The following is an 18,269-nucleotide window of genomic DNA, read 5'->3' as shown; positions in this document are numbered from 1 at the left end:
CAAATCCCAGTAACAGAATTTTTGCTAATGTTGCAAGGCTGCAGTGAGATTACACATTGTCATGTTGAAGCAATATTTCTGTATCGCAAGCCTTACTTGAATGATTCTTTCCTTGAGCTCATGTCTTGGTGTACCAGGCTGAATTGATTAAGGTCCTTTTTTTAAAAAAAAACAAACGTTAGTGTGAATAATACTTATAATGTCCCAAAGCTCCATCAGCATCACATTGCTAACTTATGCTTGGACTTTGAAACCAGTGAAATGGTATGTTATTTGCAGGTTTAGGGTTTCCAGAAATGAAAAACTAGAGTGAAATTTAATAGGTGGTAGATGACTCATCGACCGGTGCAATACCACCACTTTGCTTATTGGAGGCTTGAAGTGGTGAAACCCATGTTTAGTCTCTAGAGCAAAGTTTCCGGCATCCCACTTCCCCCATACTTCTCCTTAAACCCATGCACGGTACTAAGTACTATAGGTTTTGATACCTTTCGTGTTTGGGGTTTCCATAAAAAAAAAAAAAAAAAAAAAAAAAATGGAAAATTTTTTTCCAGAAGTAAGAATTTTGGAATGCCAGCAAGACAATATGTCTACTTGACTTACAAAAGTCATTGCAAAATGGAATAAATTTTTGTGAGAGTAAATTGAATAAAATGAAGAATAAATAAAAATGCTTGAAAAAAATAGAAAAGGAATTTGGCTGCTGATGGCCCATCTTTTCAACGGGAAGCTACAGGGCACTTCATGGGTGAAGGATGAACATAGTATTTTGATAACTTCTAAACCCAGAAGAGACCGAGCTGAGTAGCTTTAGCTTCAACGATGCACAACCAGGGAGCAGGCAGTTCTGACCAGTGAAACACTTGAAGCCATGAAAAAAATTAAATAGAAAATGCATGAACAGAATATAAATATTCAGACAGTGCCTCTAATAAGAATAAGTTATTTGACATTTAAAACTTAAAATAGTAAAGGTTATCCCAATAATTACAAGTATGAATATATTAAGAATGAAATTAATTTTGGAGAAGAAGGAACCAAAGGATATACAATTTCGAATATGTTGAAATTAATGGATGAAATAAAAGCAGCAAAGTAACTTAGAGCAAGTCAAAGTGCGAAAATAATAAAGTATGAAATAGTGAAGACATGTGAAAGCACTAATATAAAAAAATATATATTATTATTATTATTGGCCATATGGTGCAAGGAAGCCTGAAGCTTATGCTGACCAGCCAAAAAAAAGTTGAATACCCTGAGAGAGAGAGAGAGAGAGAGAGAGAATGAATCACCAGAAGAGAGAAGAATGATGATAATGATGGTATACAACCAAAGTAGATGAGAGAATATGTGGGAAACCAGTAAAAGCTGAAGGCCATGAAATGCACTTAATTGAACAGCATAAGAACTAAAATATAGCAGTGTAAACTCGAATTTGATATAAAAAGAGATTAAATTTAGTTAAGATGAAATCTAAATATAAGGAAAACAGTAATGTTACAAATCCTGAGAGAGTAGTAGTAGTAGTAGTGGCATATGATGCAAGAAAGCAAGTGTATGAGCTTATGCGGCATCAGCCAAAAAAAAAAAAAAAAACACCATTCCCTCCAAATGCCTGTCCAGTTTCTCCTTAAATTTATTCAACCTATCAACTTCCACAACGACAGATGGAAGTTTTTTCCAGCAATTAACCACCCGCTGGCTAAAGGCAAATTTCTGCACATCTATTCTACATCTGTCTTTTCTTAATTTGAACCCAAAGGTCGCGGGTTCGATTCCCGCCTCGGGCTTGGATCAAAGTACTGCAAAAACCTTGGGAGGTGCAATATGGCCACAGAAGCCGATGCGCCAACAACTACCAAATCAAATCAATCAATCAATCTTAATTTGAATTTATGCCCCCTTAAGTTCGTAATCTGAACAAGTGGAAGGATCCCAAAGAATTCAGCATGCTCAACTCATTCAAGGCCTTATACACCTCAATCAGATCACCGCACAGGTGCCTCGTCACCAGCCACTGCAATTTGCAGAACTTAATCCTCTCTTGGTAAGAGGATCCCTTCATTCCCCTCACCAATCTTGTTGCCCTTCTCTGTACACTCCCAAGCAGTGAAGGGATCCTCTCTTGGTAAGAGGATCCCTTCATTCCCCTCACCAATCGTATTGCCCTTCTCTGTACACTCTCAAGCAAATCGACATCCTTCCTAAAATGAGGCCTCCAGACCTGTGCCCACTACTCAACGCGTGGCTTGACCATTGCCTTATACAGAGGGACAATCACCTCCTTTTCCCCGCTAGCAAAATTCCTATATATCATTGACAAAACCCCATGGCCTGCCCTGGCAGCCTGTCTGCATTGCTCAGAAAACTTCATATCTGACTGCACAATTACTCCCAGGTCTTTTTCGTTTTCTACCACCTTAAGTGTAGTACACAGTTGGTACTTTTCTCTCGGGTTACTTCTACCCATATGCAGTACTTTGCATTTGTCAAGGTTAAACTTCAGTTGCCACTTCTTAGCCCATCTGCCCAAATTATCTAGATCCTGTTGCAGTAGCACATTGCCATTACTGTCATTAACAACCCTGCCAACCTTTGTATCATCTGCAAACTTCGACACCAAGCCTGATATAACTTCATCAATATCATTGATAAATATACAAAACAACGGTGGACCCAACACCGAACCCTGTGGGACTCCACTAATAACATTAGTCCATGAAGAGCAGCACCCATTGATTACCACCCTCTGTCTTCTCCCACTTAACCATCCTTTTATCCATTGTAGCAACTTACCCTTAATACCATTCTGCTCCAATTTGTACAATAGTCTTCCATGCGCAACAGTATCAAAAGCTTTCCTGAAATCCAAATATATATCAAAATTATTTTTTGCATCCAGTCCCTTTGTAACCACATCATAATAACCAATTAAGTTTGTCAGACAAGACTTTCCCTTAACAAACCCATGCTGTGTCTGAATTATTGCTGCAGTCTTATCTAGATGATCCTGCAATGCATCTTTAACTAGTGACTCCATTATTTTACCTGGAACAGAAGTTAAACTAACTGGTCTGTAATTACTCATGTCACCTTTCGATCCCCCTCTGTGAATTGGGGATACATTTGCACATCTCCAGTCCGTGGGAACCTCCCCTGAGTCCAAGGATGCTCTCATAATTATGGCTAAGGGTTTGCTCAGTTGCTTTGCCGCCTCCTTTAATATAACTGGATAGATCCCATCCACCCCAGGTGCTTTTCTTATGTTTAACTTCAACAATTTCCCCTCTACTTTGCTCTCAGTTATTACAAAATCATTAGGTACCCTGCTACAATTTGATAACCTTCTGCCATTTTCAAACCTTAATAATTGCTCATGTGTGAATGTAGATGCAAAATACTCATTCAGTTTGTTTGCTATCTGAGCAGGATCGTCAACAGTGGAACCAACAATGTCAAGTGGACCAGTCAGATTCATCCCCTTCCTTTTAGAGTTTATATAAGTAAAGAAATCTTTACTGTTTTTCTTAGCATCATTTGCCAAGGATTTCTCGTAATCTGCCTTCGCCTGCCTAACCTCCTTTGTGACCTGATTACAGACTAGCTTATATCTGCCATAGGCTTCTGAGTTGCTTGATAATTTATATGCATCCCATGCATTTTTCTTCTCTGTTACGAGTCTCATTAGTTCATTTGAAGAACGGTCTATTACAACTCTTAGCTGTCCAGGAAACAGCCCGAACCTGAATCCTTTAGAGAACTGTTGCCATAATTCGTGTTTGGAACCACGAACTATCAGTTGATTATCTTCAGAAATTGATCTTGTCAATGTCTCGACAGTGTGCTGCTGTCATCAAGGCCGGAGGCGGTGCAACTAAATATTATTTTGCTTCTGGTGAACTTTTCATTTTATTTTTCATTTAAAATGATAAACTGAAGCAAATTGAGGGCGTCTGATAACATTTCAGCAATAATTGCCGTTTTTACAAAAACTGTTGTATAAAGGTTGCAAATGCTCATTTTGGGAGCACCTGTCAAATATTACTTTGCTTTGCCTTAACTATTAATAAATATCTTTTGTTTATATATATATATACACAAGGCAAAAGTAATAAATCTGTTGAAAAGTGCGAAGTATGAAGGTGTAAATTATACAAAATGCCAAAACTAATAGGGGAAGGATAGCTCAAGTAGGAAATGTTAAAGGAGGAAGAAAGAGAGAGAGAGAGAATGTGAATATCCTATATGATATAATGAATTAAATAGAATTATAGACTGAATTGGATAGCCAATTAGAGAGAAGGGTTATTATTAGGTTTTTTTTTAGGAGCATTAGCAACTAAGGCCATATTGCTCCGGGATATGCGGTGGTCATTCCCTGACCTTTCCACATCCTCCGTATTTGGTGGTGATGGGCTCGAACCCCGGTGTAATCAAGAAGCGTGTGCTACGCACTGCTGCTCCTTCCCACCTGGCTACGGAGGCACCTAGAGAGAAGGGAACTGTAAAGCAAAAATGATTAGTTTACTCTATGAATTAATAGCAAGTATCAGATAAGGATGAGGTAGTTTGGTTATGGGTCCAACAATGGGGAGAAAAAAATACAAAATTAAAATCTGATGCTAGCTGAAAATAAATATTGGTACATGATCAGCAGAGGACTACATCTGATCATGTTTCAAAAACTGTGTTTCTATACTTATCCATACTTGTGGAAGAAAAGGAAATTTAAAAATATTTTTTATTACTTTTGGATCTACTAGACTTGTCACTCCCATACTCAATTACTTTTATGAAATATGTATTATTATTTCATCTTTGACTTCTTTATTCTAATTTTCCTAATATTTTCAACTTTTCCATCTACAGAATCTGTCCACATCGAGGTATATTTTTCAGCTATCAATTGCACTATACAGGGTGTCTCAAAAATATTGGTACAAACATTTAGGGGAGGTAGGTAACATCTAAAGGAATGTGAATCGCATAGGAACCCATAACCAGAAATGTCACCGTAAGTCGGTACACGGCGCTGTTCATCAGTTCGGGAGAGGGAAAATTTCTGGTATACTCATTCAAGCAGTAGTTGCCGCACGAAGAGCATGCATCGATATACGAACTGTGAGCTGGCAGACATGCACCTAGTGAACGGATTAGCAGAGGGCCCACACGGTGTGCTCCCCCATGCGGCACAACATTGCTTCGCAATAAATGTGTGGGCAGGTATGGTCCGTGACTGCTTAGTCGGCCCATACCTGTTACCATCTTGCATGAACTCTGCTAAATATCGGATCTTTCTTGAACAAGTTCTACCAGGGTTACTTGACGATGTTCCAGCAAATGTGAGATGCAACATTTGGTTTCAACATGACGGGGCACCTGCCCATTATGGAAAGTTTGTTCGTGACCATTTGCACATGCGTTTTGGGCGTCGATGGATTGGCCGTGGTGGACCCGTTGCCTGGACCCCACGCTCACCTGATTTATCGAGCCTTGATTTCTTTCTGTGGGGAGGGGGGGCCTCAAATCTATCGTGTATGAATCGCATGTGGAGATGGAAATGGATCTCGTGGCAAGACTCACCTGCGCTGCTGCTACTGTCAAAGAAACTCCAGGTGTGTTCGACCGTATCCGCCAGTCCATGCTGCGTCAGTGTCACGCATGCATTGCATCTCATGGTGGAACCTTCGAGCATCTGTTGTAACATCATGAAATGCATCCATCTCGTACTCCATTGTTAATATTGCACCATCTCTTATATTTAATAGTTTGACGAATAAATCTCATAATTACAAGCCTTTATAATCTTATTATCTTAAAGAATATTAAATTAGTATTAGTATTAATAAGGTCAAATGATGCAAGGAATTGGACTTTCTGCATCAGCAAAAAATAAATAATAATGAAACAAAATATTCATGCATTCCCATACATATAAAATAATCATATACTGTATTTCAGCTTTGAGTTTGGCAAGACTCTGCCTCAGTCCAGTTAGAAAGCAATTTGTTCCAGTGTGTGTTTGTTGAAGATGTATGTGGGCATTTGATTTTAAGTAATGTAATATATTGCTCATTTTATAGCTACGAATTCAGTCATATATGAATGTGGAAAATTTTATTATGTCCAATAATGTTTGCCACTAATTACTGTCTTGTGTCATTTCTGCTTCTTGTGCCTCTGCTACTACTTTCCCGTGACGTTTCCGGTTATGGGATCCTATGCGATTCACATTCCTCTAGATGTTACCTTCCTCCCCTAAGCGTTTGTACCAATATTTTTGAGACACCCTGTATACTTTTGTGTCCCTGTAATTACGCTGTATGTTACTTTCTCCTTTCCTTCATTTCACAGGCGCCTCCGTAGCCAGGTGGGAAGGAGCAGCAGTGCGTAGCACACGCTTCTTGATTAGACCGGGGTTCGAGCCCGTCACCACCAAATACGGAGGATGCGGAAAGGTCAGGAAATGACCACTGCATATCCCGGAGCAATATGGCCTTAGTTGCTAATGCTCCTAAAAACCAAATAACTAACTAACTAACCTTCATTTCACTTGTGTATCTTTACACACAGATTATACTAAAAGTGGTTATAGAGGTGGCTAATTCTATCCTTCTTTTATAGCTTTCCTTTAAATCTGCATTTCACTATAAATTATTGTGAGTTACAAGTGACAAATTATTGCGAGTTACAAGTTACAAATTATTCCATTACTGTTTTGGCGTTCAGTTATACTGATTAATCCTACTTCAGTTTTATATCTTAACTGGATATTTTACCGGTGTTTTTTCCCACCTTAACTATTTACTACGCATTACTTGAAAATTCCAGGTATCTATTTTGTACTCTATTTGCAAATATTGACTTCATAATTTTGTGGGTTTATATTTTTTCAGCTCTTATTTTCTCAACCTCTTTTCAGCATTTCACAAAATTCTTATATCCCAAGCATCTGGTATTGTGTTCAAGCCTGTGACTGCTAAATGCGATTAATATTTGTATTGATGATTTATTGTAAACTCCACTGACCTGGTGGTTGTGTTGGAATATAAAAAAGAACATTTTTGTATTAGTCTCACTCTTTCTACTAAGTCTCTCTTAGTCAGGGCCCTTTTTAAAAGGAATGGCTTTGCTATCCCAGCTCGCCCAAGTATACTTTAATATTCTTTTTTCAGCTTTTTATCCTTCTACTTCTCCTTTTTTCTCATTTATAAAGCTATTAGTGTAATACAAGGGTGATACAAATGTGTCTACTGTCCTTTACCTCTTGCTATCTTTGCCTTTTTTTATCTACACTTTCATCCCCTCCCTTGCCTTATACTATTTTCTTGCATTATCTTCTAATTTCACATTCTTTTACAAATTATCCCAAATATTTCTAAATCGTGCCATTTGATAATGCTCATTTATAGCCACCTATTATTGCACCTAAGTTATACTGTAAGCACTTATTTTAATTTTGCTACCTTTTTGCTTCTTATTTTACCTTAATTTCTTATGTTTTACAACATACACTGCATTGGAACTACCTTGTCCCTATTTCTGTGGAAGTTATGCTGCTTTGCCCTCCTATTTGCTCTCATTTATTTTTAAATTTCCTTTTCTTTCAAAAAGTATGGATAAATATAGAAACAGTTTTTGAGACTTGATCAGGCGTAGTCCTCTGATGAAATACCTGATCATGTATCAATATTTATTTTTAGCTAGCATCAGATTTTAATTTTATAATTTTCTCCCCCCTTTTTTGGACCTATAACCAAACTATCTCACCCTTATCTGATGCTTGCTATTACTTCATATATTAAATTGATAATTTTTGCTTTACAGCTCCCTTCTCTTTAATTGGCTATCCAATTCAGGCTATAATTTTATTTAATTCATTATATCATATAGGATATTCACATTCTTTCTCTCTTTCTCCCCCTTAAATATTTCCTATTTCAGCTATCCTTCTATTAGCTTTGGCATTTTGTGTAATTTACACCTCCACCTTCACACTTTTCAATAGATTTATTACTTTTGCCTCATATATATAAGCTTTTGTATCCTGTTCTGCTGCTTTGCACGCTCAGGTGGAACTGTCATATTATTTTTATCTCTCAACTATCACTTAATTGGCTTTTCACTCAATTAATTTAATCACTTAATTAAATTTTCAAAAAAAAATATATATATACAGGCAGTTTCTCGCTTTACGAGTTCCCTGGTTTACGAGTGTTTTTTCCCCCAAGTATCAAGTATCAAAAAAATTGAAAATATGAACATTAATTGCAAAAAATGAATGTTAAACATACTGCATTATAAACCACGTTTGTAGCTATACAAAGTGTACCCCGCTTGACAATATTAATCAGTTCCGGAGACACCATCATATCATTAAAATATGGTAATATGAACCCAATAACATATTGTTTTTTGGCAATTCGTTTACATATCTCAGAAGTTGAAATTTTTGTGGTATAACTAAGCTATTTATCTCTCTAAAATGTCATTTTTAAGGTCACGAGTGTGATCTTAAGGCCATATAAAAGGTCATGATCGTGGTTTGTAAATTGTATTAGTTACCAATTCAAATACCAATTATTAGTTACCAGTTCTGTTATAAGAATCAATTTTAAACGGCTGTGTGATATTTTTCTAAAGTACATTTCTGGAGGTCACAACCATAAAACAGAAAAAACAATTTGCTCTTTCTGGTTTATTGGGCTTTTCTGTTACTGCGAGCAATTATAAACGGGTAGTAAACTCAACCTTCTTGCATTTGCAAAAATACCAATAGCCGAAATTGTGTGGTTTTTTTACGTTATTATGGTGAAATGTGTTTCCCCTTTACTTCAATCAATCTTCAACCATATAAAGAACTTAAATAAATTTTCAGAATCTTCCCTTCATTCCTTTTTTTTTTAATCTTTGTAAACTTGTTACTCCACGCGAATCGTGTTAGTTGCAATTTGTGTGTGCTGTTAAAAAATGCTTATGATTTCAGTCATGAAATTTATAATTAAAACAGTAGTTATCTTAGAAACAAATGCCTCTTGAAGCATTTCTGAAGAAGACGACTTCTTGTGCAACAAACCAACGAGTGCCGAGCCAATAATGAGTGATCAGTGAGTGTGCATTTAGTCGATGATGAAAAAATATTAAAAATGTTAAACATTCTTTAACATTTGTAAGTCGTAAATAATTTCTCTATTATTATAATTTGCTTGATTTTACAGGCTACGTTTTCATTTCTTTCAATAAATCAATCGTTTAAACATAAAATTAATTAGCCAACTAATTTCATTGTTGAGAACGTAATCCCTATTTTTAACCTTATGTCTGTGGGAAATAAATTCCTGCTTTACGAGTTTTCACTTTACGAGCGCGCACTAGAAACGAATTAACTCGTAAGGTCGAGAACTACCTGTATATATTTTTTTAATGAAAGGTATTATAGACCATAGTATTTAGTAACACATTGAATGGATTTGAAGGATGAGAAGACTGAAAATATTTGTCACATTACACAGGAAATTATGAAATTCATCATAGAACTGTTGTATCAGTGATTTAGTGTGAATATCATAATTTGCAACTCTGTTCTGTAGTGCATGGTAGGGGAATTCTACTGTCTTATTTGTGGTAAATAAGTATCTTAAAATTTGGATCACATAGGTTGGCATTAATAGATATTTTTTTAGCTGTCATAATTAACTTATAACTTTACAAGCATAATGGTATAGCTTAAACTCGATATTGTAATACCTATAATGTGAACAACTTGATAATATAAACTCAGTATCATAATATATATATTTATTATGTAATATATGTATTTTTGCTGCATAACCCTATTAATGCATTCAAGTATATTAATTCAGTGTAGTATTCTCAAATAAATTGAATTTGCGCAGAAATCACTTCAGACTAGAACAGGAAGGCAAAGGGCTCAGAGTAGCAGGAGAACTGAGGAGTGGGTGGCTTAAGTTTTCCAAATTACAGTGTCTGAAGACTAGGCACCTGCGAGGTGATCTGATTGAGGTGTATAAAGCCTTGAATGTTTTGAGCATGCTCAATGCTGATGGGATTCTTCCTCTTGCTCAGAATAATCGCCTAAGAGGGCATAAATTCAAATTGAGGAACGACAGTTGTAGGATAGATGTGTGGAAGTTTGCCTTTAGCCAGCACGTAGTTGATTGCTGGAACAAACTTCCATCTGTCGTTGTAGAAGTTGATAGCTTTAATAGATTCCAAATATTTGTCTAGTTTTGCCTTAGCAAAACTAGACAAACATTTGAAGAGGTTTTTTTGACTGATGCTATATAAGCTTGCTTTCTTGCATCATGTGCCTCTACTAATGCTAAAGATCAAAGGGAAGGACTTTTTTAAGGGTTTTTAAATTCTATACAGTGTGATTTTCTGATAAAATTACCAACAGCAAATTCTAAATGGTAACCATGTGAGGAAGTAATTGTAGAAACTACTAGGCTTCTGTTACCAACCTGGGTTGGATGGGATCTATTCAGTTATATTAAGGGGACAGCAAAAGAGGTAAGCAAACCCTTAGACATAATTATGAGAGCCTCTTTTGATTCAGCGAGGTTCCTGTGGACTGGAGATATGCGAATGTATCCCCCATTTCACAAAGGGTGACTTGAGTAATTACAGACATATTAGCTTAACTTCTGTTCCGGGAAAAATGACGGAGTCACTGGATAAAGAAGTAATGTAGGGCAATATAGTCAGTGGTACAATTATACTTGTCACAGCATGGGTTTGTTAAGGGCAGATGTTGTCTGACCAATTTGATTGGATACTACAATGCAGTGACAGAGGGACTAGATGCAAAAAATTATTTTATTTTGATATCATATACATGGATTTCAGGGAAGCTGAAATCCAAGTTTGAATTCCAAGATACTGTTTGAAGCAGTGTGGCATTAAGGGAAATTTACTTCTGTGGATAAAGGAATGATTGAGCGGGAGAAGACAGAGAGTGGTTATCATGGACACTGCTCTTTGGGAACTGATGTTATTAGTGGAGTCCATCAGGGTTCAGTGTTGGGCCATTTTTTTTTTTTTTCTGTATTTATTAATGATATTAATGAGATATATGAGGTTAATATCTGAGTTTGCAGATGATACAAAGATGGCAGGGTGGTTGATAATTAACCATTGGCACCAGGGACTAATTGTATGTATATCATGCTGCAATTAAAGATTCTATTCTATAACAGTAATGATGGTATGCTACTGCAACAAGATCAAGAAAAATTAGGTATTTAGGCTGAGAATTTGAAGTTTAACACTGACATATGGAATTTACAGCATATGGGTAGCTGTGATCCCAGTGTAAACATATCAACTGAGTGGTACTACACTCAGTAGTGAAAAATGAAAATGGCCTGGGGGTAATTGTGCAGTCTGTTTTGAAATTCTCTGAGCATTGCAGATAAACTACCAGGACAGCACATGGGGTTTTGTCAGTGATATACAGGAATTTTACTACCTGGAATAAGGAGGTGATAATCCCACTGTAGAAGGCAGTGGTCAGGCCACATCTTGAGTACAGGTTTGAAAGCCTCAATTTAGGAAGGATGTGGAGCTGCTGGGCCATTTACAGAGAAGGGTAGCGAGATCAGTGAGGGGAACAAAGGGATACTTGTAGCAAGAAAGGCTTCAGTAGTAGGATAACTGAAATTACAGTTTCAGCTATAAATTGCATCATCCGAAGATTTAGGTGCCTTTGAGATGTTTAAAGCTTTGAATGACTCGAGCAAATCCAGTGTTGTTGGGGATTCTTCCTCTTCCTCAGACTATGCAACGAAGGGGCATAAATTCAAATTGAGGAAGGATGCTTGCAGAATAGATGTTTGGAAGTTTGCCGTTGGCCAACAGGTGGTTGATTGCTGGAAAAACCTTATATTTGTTGATGTGGAAGTGGATAGTTTGAATAAATTCAAGGAAGAACTAGAGAAACTATTGGAGTTGACGGATAGGTGAAATGGATTTTTTTTTTTTTTTTGCCCATGCTGCATGAGCTTAGCTTCTCCTATTTGCCTCTATTATTCCCCTCAACTTGGGCACCTGTACATGGTGATGGGACCTCCCAATGATGATGCTGTTCCACCAGATTAGCATCGCTGGAATCCAACGACCACACCTTAGGTACCAGGCTAACATCATAGGAATCTGGCATGTTTGCCATGCCCTGTGACCTGTGGAAAATCAGATGGGGGAACTGGTGGTTCAGGGGCCCAGTTTGAACACACTTCTTTGACGCCTGCTTCAACAAGGCAGGCAGTGGTCCTGGAAGGCTCAACCAGGCTCGTGACGTTTTTTCAACATTGACCTTTACTTTTTAAGTAAATCTGCACATCTCTTACTCTTAGGTCATTAGTGCTAACAAGTACAACAACAGCATCACCTTTTGTACCCTTAAAAGATGATATCTGCTCTACAAAGTCATCAACTTTTGTCCCTGGCAGACATACCCTGGTCCTGCTCCACCTATCTTTTTTGCATAATATATTCCCCATCTCCCTGACAATAGAGTCACCGACCATAAATAGCTCCTGTGGGACCAGCGTATTCTGCCTTGGAGATTGTAGTTGTATTGCCTGATGCACAGGAGTGAACTCTGGCATTGAGTTGGGCAGCTGAGAGCTTGATGGCCCCCTCATATTAATTTCTTCGAGGGCATCTACCCTACACCTCAAACTATCATAGATGCCCATCAGAAAGCTGAGCTGACGACTAATTTCTTCACAGTCTCTGCACCTAGCACACACACAAAGACATCCTCCTTGGCTAGGTCATGTTCTCTTCTTGAAAGTCCACAAACATTTCACATTTCGCACATTTTTGTAGATTGTGATGCATTGGAGAATCTCCCCTGATTCACAGTACTAATGCTAATTTCTACTAGTTGCTTTGCCTCTCTGGTCTAGGTCATGATTCCGTTTAAGTACAATTTAATTAACAATGAACTATGTATATATATATATATTTTTTTTTTTTTTATGAAAACCCCAAACACGAAAGGTATCAAAACCTATAGTACTTAGTACCGTGCATGGGTTGAAGGAGACGTATGGGGGGGGGATGCCGGAAACTTTGCTCTAGAGACTAAACATGGGTTTCACCACTTCAAGCCTCTAATAAGCAAAGTGGTATTATTAAATGCAATAGCATCATTAATACACAGCCATTTCTGAATAAACAGAATATTTATAAGGCGGCATCGTTTTAAGTTATATCTCATATTGTGAATACCTTCACAACGAGTTGCCATGATATTGCACTACTTCGAATAAGTAACGCTTCACCTATGGAGAAGACTAATGTTACTTATTCTCAGATAGGTACCACCACCCAGACGGCACCGTTTCAGGGCTATTTGGCTCTTCTTCGGTGGGTATAAATAGCCCTGAAATGGTGCCGTCTAGGTGGTGGTACCTATCTGAGAATAAGTAACATTAGTCTTCTCCATAGGTGAAGCGTTACTTATTCGAAGTAGTGCAATATCATGGCAACTCGTTGTGAAGGTATTCACAACATGAGATATAACTTAAAACGATGCTACCTTATAAATATTCTGTTTATTCAGAAATGGCTGTGTATTAATGATGCTATTGCACTTAATATATACATAGTCTAAATTTGCTCACAGCTTGAGGCTTTAGCCCTAAATGCATCTTAACAATGAACTTTAATAAGATTAATAAATTTTTCTGATTTATTGATAATACTATGCTAAGCTAACAGATTTCTAATACAGTGCTGTCATTGAGGATGAGTGTAGAAACAATAGGAGAAATTTTCTTTTTAGTAAGAAATAAAATAGGACTTAGTTTTAGAAAGATTAATGATACCTAAGTTTTCTTTGTCCCATCACAGATTTACTAAATTGACAGAATATTTGGTGTGTGGGGAGGGGGGTATTTGAGAAGTTTAAACTGTTTGAATCATACACTATAATATTGATAGGATTTTCATTTAGTAAAAGGTTGTTAATACACAAGACACAAGGCTTAAGGCACAATCAAGCAGTTCCCCCGAACAGGGTCCAAAGTTTAGGGGGTGCAAAATGCTCCAAAAATTCACCGATTTGCTGTAAATTTCAACTCAGAGAGAGCACACTAAAAATTCTTGCACAGGGTGCTGATTTACCTGCAGCAGCTTCTGACAAGAGAAAAAATAAAGAAGAAAACTAAACCTTGGGGAACATCAGCATTAGTTGAAAAGTTAGAAGATGTATCTGCCAGGGCAAAAGATTATGACATTGTAGAGCAGCTATCAGCTTTTAAGTACTCAAAAGGTTATATTGTTGTACGTATTGATACTAATGATATTAAGAGTAGATCTGTGGATTTACTTAAATTATTTTTATTTCAAAAAAATTATTTTTTTAATTAAAAAATTGAAAATAAAAATAATTTTTAAAAATTAATTAAAATAAAAAAGCAAAACAAAAATTTATTATTTTTAAGATTTTTTTTTTTTTTTTTTGGCTGATGATATATAAGCTTGCCTTCTTGCATCATATGCTAATGCTAAATACAGGGCAATGTTGAGAAAAAGTTGCAAATTTGAATTCTGCCTAGACATGATACATGCCTATCAACCCATTTGACTCTGGAGAGACTGTGCAAAGCCCATGTGGTAAGAGTTTTTCTTTGCACATTCTTTGCCTGCTAAGAAGTTCATTGACACCTACGATCTCTGTCTTTCACATGCTTCATTCGACAGTCATGGGCTTCAGTCTCTTCTGGAGTGTAGAGGGCAGTGACTTTTTTTTTGGGCTTTCTTCTTGATGTGATTAAATTGCTTGGCATTGCTGGTTTGACAAAAATATTCTGTTTTTCATCTGTCAATTTGGGAAGAAATGGTTCTTAAAATCTGGTGATTTTTCATCCATGTGAATGAAAAACTCCCTGATGCATATATCTGTCAAGCAGGTAATGAATATGTTTAAAGGAGAGACTTTTTCAAGGGATGGGATACACTTAAATAGAAGGGGGTTCAAGAATACTTGCTAGTATTGAGGCAATGTTAGGTGATTTGGGAAACTGCTAGTTAATGGGGGGGTGTACAGATTAATTGATTAACAGGGGCTGCAGGCAAAGGTGAAAGTGATTCTTCAGTGCTTCTATTGGATATGCAGCAGCCAGAAAAGCAAGTTGTTGTGGATTACAAGGCCTGCTGAGGGGCTTCGTGTGACTAGCAACCACACCAGCTGTGTTAGGATTACTAAGAGCAAAAAGAGGTGCATGTACACCAATATTGAGTACAGTAAACACATTTGATGAATTTGAAGTACTGGTTAAGTCATCAAATGCTGACAATGGAGGTATATCAAAGACCATGCTAGCCAGACATAAGGATGAGGAATTTGAAATTGGAATAGGGGAGAGGAGTTAGAAGAGTAAACACAGCCTGCATGTGTAGAATTGGTACGGGTTATCCATGTGTTGGACAAGGTTTTGCAGCTGCGGCAAATGCTAAGCTTTTATTTATATTTGGCTGTTTTAGTGACTTAATTGTCATATTAAATTATTTTCTATAAGTAACTTTATAGTCTTAGTCAAGCTCCTTGGTTTATTTTGAAAGGTAATACTTAGTGTCTGTGGATTTTACCGTTCGTAACTTGCCGGCATTATTATACGATATGGAATAGTGTAGTGTATATCCCGAACTTGATAGGGTATGGTTTAACGTAAAACTATATAGTGAAATACGTAGCACTGTATTAGAAATCTATTATCACAGTATAGTATTATCAATAATATATCATAAAATCAGTAAAATTTATTAATCTTATTAAATTTCATTGTTAATTAAATTGTACTTAAACGGAATCATGATCTAGACTAGAGCAGCAAAGCAGCATGCACAGATTAGTGGGAGAGCTGTGGCTCGGGAGAGAACTGAAGGGGGAGATTCTCCAATGCACCAGAGTCTAAAAATATGTGAAATGTTTGCAGACTATTCTAGAACAGGACATGATCTAGCCAAGGAGGATATCTTTATTACTAAGGATTGCTGCTCTTGCAGGACACTTTTCTTTACCAACCCTTAACCATTCCTCACATCAAAGCTTTGGGGGAGTCGAAAGTAAACATCCTCGTCAACAGTTGGCTTAAACAGAAGAAAATAACAGAATCAGCATGTAATCGCCTCCGTGCCTCCGGCTGCCAGATTCCACAATTCTATGGACTACTGAAGGTTCACAAAGAAGGTACACCGTTAAGATCCATTGTCTCCTGTTGTGGCTCACCGAGTTATGAATTAGCGAAGTTTGTCTTAGGGCTCCTTTCTCCCCTAGTAGGCAAGACCACCAACACCGTCTCCAACAGTACTGAATTTATAGAACGGATCTGAACCCTATCCATCTCATAAGATCAAATCATGGCATCATTTGATGTAGTGTCACTTTTCACCTCCATCCCAGTAGAACTTGCCATCACATGTGCAAAGCAACTCTTGGATAACGACCAAACCCTTGGCAGCAGAACCAAACTAACACCAGACGATATCTCCACTGTCCTCAGACTGTGCTTAATAGGTGGTGCAATCATGTTCAACCACTCCATTTACCAACAGGTACACGACACAGCCATGAGTTCCCCGGTTAGTTCAGTCACGGCAAACATCGCGATGGAGGAATTAGAGGGTCGTGCATTTACGAATGTACCAGATCCCATTACCTTTTGGTGCCGCTACGTGGATGATGTATTCGTGGTTATCCTCAGAAATTCGGGTGACCGAATCTTAGACCACCTCAATTCTCTGTCGCCTTTCATAAAATTCGCCATCGAGCTAGAATCGGAAAACACCATACCATACTTAGACACCCCTGTCCGACACGAGGGCATGCGCTTGAAGACAACTGTCCATCGTAAACCAATGTGTGCTGGCCAATTTACCAACTTCCGGTCAGCACACACGCATAGCCATCTTCTTGCCACTGCACGAACCTTGCTAACTCATGCCTGGACCCACTCTAGTTCTGTAGATGATAGGCACACCGAAATTGTTAACGTCAAGGTGGATCTTACGAGGTGTGGCTATCCCATCAGTACCCTTGACACGTGTGACCTCAGTCACATGGCCACGTAGTGACCAACAGAAACATCCAAGGTAATGACTCAATCGCGAGTGCCTTTATCCCATACTACCCAAACCTATCACAACAGGTTTGTAGGGTTTTAAAATCACATGGGATAAAATGCGTACAACTCCCAGGCAGAAAGTTACAATCCCTCATCTCTAAAGTGAAAACACTGCCTTACTACAAAGTGGATTGGTCTACCGCATCTCTTGCCATGACTGCACTAGCTGCTACATTGGGGAAACTGGGAGACAACTCGAAAAACGCCTTTCCAAACATGAAAGAGCAATCCGCTTAGCGGATGTGGAGCACTCAGCTATTGCCGAACACGTTTGGGCAACCCACCACGACATTGACCCACACTGCGATGTCTTGATTGTGGATAGGTCCCACCACTATCGACGACATGCCTGGTTGGAGTCGTTGAACATCACATGCTCCAATACCTCGGTCAACAGGAGCAGTGGATGTCGGGTCCAACCTATCATCAAAACAACAATTCTGACTATTGACAAAAGCTGGCAACGTCCGCATGCATCACAGCCATAGGCTTCAACATCCAACAATTAATCACGCACTTCACATACATGATTGGCAGTACACACCCTCATGTTCCATTCTTAACTGTCAGTTTAACTGAGGAAGGTTGACAAAACAGCCAAAAGCTTTTGTATGTATCTAATCTAATATATGTATGTCTTTCCTTTATTAAACTTATAACTTGTTCTGTCTCCGTTTCGCTCTGTGCCACAGTAATTTGATATTAATAATGAATCCAGAGTGTGCAGGCCTCTTTAATCATATTCGAGGATATCTTTGTGTTTGCTAGGTGCAGAGACTGTGAAGAAACTCAACTCAACGTTCTAATGGGCATCTATGAGAGTGTGAGGTGTAGGGTAGATGCCCTCAAAGAAATTAATATGAGGGGTGTATCAAGCTCTCAGCTGCCAAACTCAATGCCAGAGGTCCCTCTTGTGCATCAGGCAACACAGCAGCAATCACCAAGGTAGAATGCACTGGTCCCAAAGGAGCTAGTTATTGTCTGTGACTCTATTGTCAGGGAGATGGGGATAAAAGCATAGATGTAACAGGACCAGGGTATGTTTGCCAGGGGGGCAAAAGTTGATGACGTTGTAGGGCAGATGTCATCTTTTAAAGGCACAAAAGGTGATAT

At 38.0% G+C, this 18,269-nt stretch overlaps 1 protein-coding gene across 1 annotated transcript in view; it reads left to right on the top strand.

Moving 5' to 3' along the window:
• LOC150083274 (serine incorporator 5-like) overlaps positions 1–18,269 on the top strand; it is a 217,594-nt gene that overhangs the window by 117,071 nt on the left and 82,254 nt on the right. The gene's annotated exons all lie outside the window — the stretch shown is intronic.

This window comes from Mastigoproctus giganteus, chromosome 7 (assembly GCF_048544385.1).
Source record: "Mastigoproctus giganteus isolate SK-2022 chromosome 7, ASM4854438v1, whole genome shotgun sequence".
Lineage (NCBI taxonomy): Eukaryota > Metazoa > Arthropoda > Arachnida > Uropygi > Thelyphonidae > Mastigoproctus > Mastigoproctus giganteus.
The sequence above is the reverse complement of the archived record's forward strand: the minus strand, read 5'-3'. Positions and strand labels throughout refer to the sequence as shown.